This window comes from Dermacentor silvarum, chromosome 9 (assembly GCF_013339745.2).
Source record: "Dermacentor silvarum isolate Dsil-2018 chromosome 9, BIME_Dsil_1.4, whole genome shotgun sequence".
Taxonomy (NCBI): domain Eukaryota; kingdom Metazoa; phylum Arthropoda; class Arachnida; order Ixodida; family Ixodidae; genus Dermacentor; species Dermacentor silvarum.
The window spans coordinates 6,376,239-6,381,594 of record NC_051162.1 but is presented as its reverse complement, the minus strand read 5'-3'; the positions used below and the strand labels follow the sequence as shown (position 1 = coordinate 6,381,594).

The 5,356-nt window shown below is 48.2% G+C and overlaps 1 long non-coding RNA gene across 1 annotated transcript; it reads left to right on the top strand.

The window, feature by feature from the left end:
* Positions 1–2,575: 2,575 nt before the first annotated feature.
* LOC125940043 (uncharacterized) lies at positions 2,576–4,161 on the top strand. Its single transcript, XR_007463266.1, has 3 exons — positions 2,576–2,960; positions 3,061–3,337; positions 3,895–4,161. It is a non-coding gene; the product is annotated as an uncharacterized LOC125940043 (long non-coding RNA).
* The last annotated feature ends 1,195 nt before the right edge of the window (positions 4,162–5,356 follow it).

The following is a 5,356-nucleotide window of genomic DNA, read 5'->3' as shown; positions in this document are numbered from 1 at the left end:
CGCGCAGGCGAGAGCGCATGCGCGCGCTAGTTTCCTTTACGCCGAAGGAGCAGGAATGAAATTGGCAAATCCGGAGCATTTCATTAACCGCGGCACGAAAGCTTCGCTTCACATAAATTCCGTCACGGTGTGCATAGTTTTTATTCTTCCTTAAATTGCGCCCTCACGATCAGGGTCCCCAGTGAATAAAAGATGGCCTAGAATTGAGCTGTTGTATATATAAGGCGATTTAATTCGTGTGCACCGCTTTTTCGTATATGTCGTTTCACTTCCATTTGCGGTAAACTGCCCGCATAATGGATCTGCGCCAGCGATACTAGTTATCTCTGCGTGTCGGCTGTAAAAGAACTCAATTATCGGCAACGTCTCAGCTGCTGAGAAAATGTAAACGAACAAAAGAAAAAAGAAAAGGTAAAGCCCAATATCCCGTATACCGCTCCGTGTTTGTTTCGAGGTCAGGCAACAGAGGGAAACCCTTGCACGCGCCGCCGTTGGCTCCGCGGCCCCCTCGCACTCCAGAGAGGAGCAGTAAAAAGAGACAAACTGCCCGAGGCAGTGGCGGGCCATCTGTTCGCGTCGCGGGAGGAAAATGGCGGTGCCGCCCTCCCTTCCCCGTCGGTGCGGCAGACCGCTTTCTCCTCCACGCGTTCCCCCTTTCCGAGAGTTCTTTTTTGTCTTCTCCAGCAATCCCTCGAACTTCTTCCCTTAGTTCCTGGTCGCGCGCCTCGAAAACCTTTTGTGCCGTACTTCGGTGGGGCTTTCTTTGTTGCCTCTCTCTCTCCCGTACGCGCGGTTTTTTTCTTTACTGTTTTTTTTTTTCACCCCCTGCCGGCTTTTTCCTTGCGTGATTCTGGACCTTTTTCTGTCGGTTCTTTTTGCCGCGGGATTTTTTTTCTTCCTTCGCAACTTCCAGCACTCCACGAACTTTTTCGACTGTGCGTTCGTTTTTTCTTATTTCCGGGCCGCGTGTTTTGTTGCGTATTTGCTCTTAATACTTACGATCGTGACTTCAACGAGTGTGTTCGTACGCTGGCGCACTCCCCGGCTCTCCTGGCTCGTGTGTACCGCTGTGTATTTGCTTTGCCGAGCTCCAAGGTCTCGCCGGTGCGTCTCAGACCTTCGGCGGCCGCTTCTCCGAGAAGGTGGACTTGAATGGGCGCGTACGGAGGTGTCTTTGCCGTTTCGACATTTGGCTTCGGGGTCGAGGTGCCGGCCTCCACGTGCATACGTGCACCTATGTGTGGTTACTTTTTTTAAAACTGATGCCAGCATTCTACGAGGACACCCCTGGCACCTAGTCGATTCGGTCTCGTGCTTTCACTCTTGTGCCATGGTTGATATTTAATTTACCGTACCGCTCTAATCACAAAACGTCTCTGTTTGTTACCTGCCGGAACAACATCCAGTTGTTCTTTTTATGTCTACTGTTGGGTGTGCTAAGGCGGCTACTAAGTAAAGACGCTCCGGCTTGCTGCCATGAATTTGTTCTTTTTATATATTTATTTATTTATTTCCCGTACTTTCAAGGCCCGAAGGCGTTCCGGAAAGAGTGCAATGGAAAACAAAAGTAATGCAGTAAAAATACAAACAAAAAAAGAGCAGTGGCTTAGCTCGGCTATGCCAGGATATACGTAGCGTTAGCAAAGGTTCAGCTGATTATTCTTAGCTTATTCTTAAGCTTATTCTTAAGATAAGATTATTCTTATGAGTCAAGCTTCTCCGTTCTTCTGCGCTGTTGAGCAGCATTTGCGCTCTCCTTCTCCATGGCTGTACCACACTGGCAAACGCCAGTCAGAAGCGCAGCGGCTCCAGCGCAGTGTCAGACGGCGACTGCACAGCGAGCGCGCGCCGGCGTCAGTGCGTCTACCACGGCTACGACGTGACTCCTCTGGAATGCGCAGACCGGCGGCGGTGAGTCGCGCGCGGCGGCGGCGGAGTGCGCGAGAGGTGCCGGCTCCGGTGGCTCCGGTGCGCAAGCCGTGTGACATCACTGATCCTTGCGCATGCGCAGCACGGCTCTTGATGTGCCGCGCGAAACGGGCTTGGCTAGGCCAGTGTAGCTAACGCTACAAAATATTAAGAAAAATATTAACAAAACGCATCCTGAACAGTGGTCTTGAAGTTGGTAGAGTCGGTGACGAGTGCGATTGATGCCGGAAGGCGATTCCTGTCCGTGCTGGTCCTAGGGAATGAATGAGTCACTGTACAGGTTTGCACGGCACAATGGCACCCCGACTTTAAGGCTGTGGTCAGTGCTAGCCGAAATATAAAACCAGGGTCCTTCAATACTTTTCTCCTGGTTATGAAACTCCCGCGTAACGCTATGGGAGAGCTTCATATAGCGCCCGCAGTTGCGGCGCCGCGTCGCTGGCGTCGCTAGAAGGGCGACTGGGAAGGCGGCTGCTGCCGCTGGAAAGAGAAGTCTATGGGGAGTGTCGGCGCGGCGTGATGTTGTGCGTGGTTGTTCTTTCTTTCGTCTGAACGTGTCTCTCCATGTAGTGATATGACACTTCGTAATTCACCATATCCGTGGTGCCTAACACTTGCTGTGCGCCAAGCTGCCGCTCCGGATACAAGGGCGTCGACGAAAAAGTCTCCTTATTCTGTTTACCAGCCAACCCGGAACTACGCGACAGGTGGAAGCTAGCAGTCGCGCGACAAGAGACTGCCGGGTTCTCGTTTGAATCGAAGTACTTTCGCGTGTGCGAAAAACATTTTGATGCCGGAGACATTATTCGTGCGGACGTGTGTACAGTGACTGGAAACGTTGTGTCACTGCCACGCGATCGACCCAAACTGGTAGAAGACGCCATTTCAAGGATTTTCGAAGGCGTCGCATGCGCCGACACGGCGCCCACCTGCAAAAAGACGCCGAGAGGTATCTTCAAACTGCGCTACAGCCGAAGTTGCGGCCTTCGCAACTGCAGACGCCACCGATGCAGTCGAAGAAGAAATTCACGGTAAGTCTGGTGCACACCTTAGGAGTATGCTACTTGCTCACTATGCAGGCAAACTGGCATCACTCTCATTACGAAATTCGTTCTTGGTCACTCTTTGCAGATGAAGTACGAACTGTGAATCGCCTTGGCAGTGCTGATGCAGAGTGACTAACAGAGCACGCCGTTTGCTTTGCCTCAGAGCTGCAAAGGGTGAAGGCCCAACTTCGCAGTGTGAAGCAACAACTTCATTCGTGTCAGCGAAAGCTCACAAAAGCGGAGGCGCCGGCAAATGAAAAACGTGCCATGCAGGAAACCAGTCAGAAGCTATCGGGCCGCGAGAAGCTCATTATAGATTAGTGCATCATGAAGGCAAACATGAAGTCCACGAATTCTGTGCGGTACGTAAGCCCTCATTCCTGATGTTTTTTTTTTTTTTTTTTTTGTATAAACCGCGACAGTGTCTGTGTTTTAGAGGTTTACTTGAAGCGCGGCATTTGCAATCAACGTGCTTACATTTTGCTTAGTGATCTAAACGAAAAAAGTTTTTTTTTTTTTTTTTGTATAAACCGCGACAGTGTCTGTGTTTTAGAGGTTTACTTGAAGCGCGGCATTTGCAATCAACGTGCTTACATTTTGCTTAGTGATCTAAACGAAAAAGTTATAGCGCTGACTAAAATGAAGATGGGCCACGCCTAGTCTTAAAAATGCAAGATCTCTTTCAGCGTAAAGAACCTACTGCTAACCAGGTAAACTTTTTAATAACACACAGCAAACCAGCAAACCAACTTGCAGAGTAGCTGTACACTGTGTAGAAATGTGATAATGATTGACTAGCAATTTAATTGATGTTATTAATGGCATACACGTCTCGTTTCATATGCAGTGAAGATCTATTCTGTAAAATTTCTCACTCATGTCATTCACTGAGTGATAGAGCAAGATATTTGTGTTTCAGATTGATACCCTGGCAGTTCTTTTGGACGATATACTTCTGGAGCCGGCTGAGTGCATGCAAGATATCAATCGTCCGGAGTCAACGAAGGACTACGTTTTGGACTACCTTGGTGGCTAGAATGAAAGAAAGTTTGCTAAAATAAACTGCAAGTACTGCCTCCAAACACTGAGGAGCACCTCCAGAGAGCCAAGTGCACTGGCTAGGGGATTTTTGCAAGTGCAATCAGACCATCTGCTTTGCCTTCTGCAAATTGTAGACGAGCACCAAGAAGTGTGCACCATGGACAGCCTGTGCCAATGTCTACATGAACATTGTTGAAGACATCCTGCTGGACGACCTGGACGACCGTACTTCCTCGGCCAGTGTTGGCTGCGCGACACATCTTGTACGCACTACGGCTGAAGTTGTGCAGTTTTCTTATTAAGGTGCCGTTCGCATTTTTTCTACACGAAAGGAACAGACTATTTCGTGCTGGCGCTCGTTCATCGTGTCCAGCCACAGGAGAGAGGAAAGCAGTGACAAATTATTTTTCCAGGTGTTTTGTCTTGTTCCCTCTATCGGCCAACTTTTCTGCCAGTCTATCAAACGCAATCTTAATTGCAACCATACGTGCACTAGTGCTTGCGGCACTTTTGCATTCTTGACGCTTGCTAGTAATTACTCCCTAATAATCGTATACCATGTCCTCCATTCCGCCCTTTTACTAAGTAGACATTGTCCTGCAAGGGGTAGCGTGGTTAGCACAAGTGAAAATGCTATCCACAGAACTTGCGCAAACTTGTTTTCTGTTAGGCAGAAAACATACAAAACAATTTGTGCTAGTTGGATTACGAAAACTGAGTATAAAGACAAAACAAGAGAAACATGCAAAAAAATAATATAGTTATTCAGTTTGATCGGTAAATGTAGTCTTGAATGACCTAGTGACGATGGAAGCTCCGAGCTGGTTTCAATCTGCGCTGGTATTTTTATGAAAAGACTCGGATAGTGTTTTAGGGCGACTAAGTGAAACGCCAACCTAGAACTGATGGTCACTGCGACATTAAATGTGAATGGATGAAAAAAAAAATACACTCGCGCAGGTTTCAACTGATCATGTTTAAATTTGTATGCGTAAATGCAAGAACTTTCACTTAGAAACCACACATATTGCCTATATCTAGCGTGCGCAGTTCACAGCTGCTGCTCCAATTAGTGTCAAGATGACTTTATTCATACGTGCCTGTTCTGCGCGCGAAATTCCCATTGGCAGCTTCGAGATGCCCCAGAATAAACATGCAATTAACATGAGAATAGGCGCTGCGGCCCACCAGCGCGCAGTAGGGCGCAACAAAACTTCTTGCGCAAGCAACGTTAATCTGTGGGTCAGCTAGGCTTAGTCATGGCGCACTGTATAATTTAAGCACGATTTTGATCACCTACACAGGAATCAAGAAACGTAGGTATATAGGTACGAGCACAA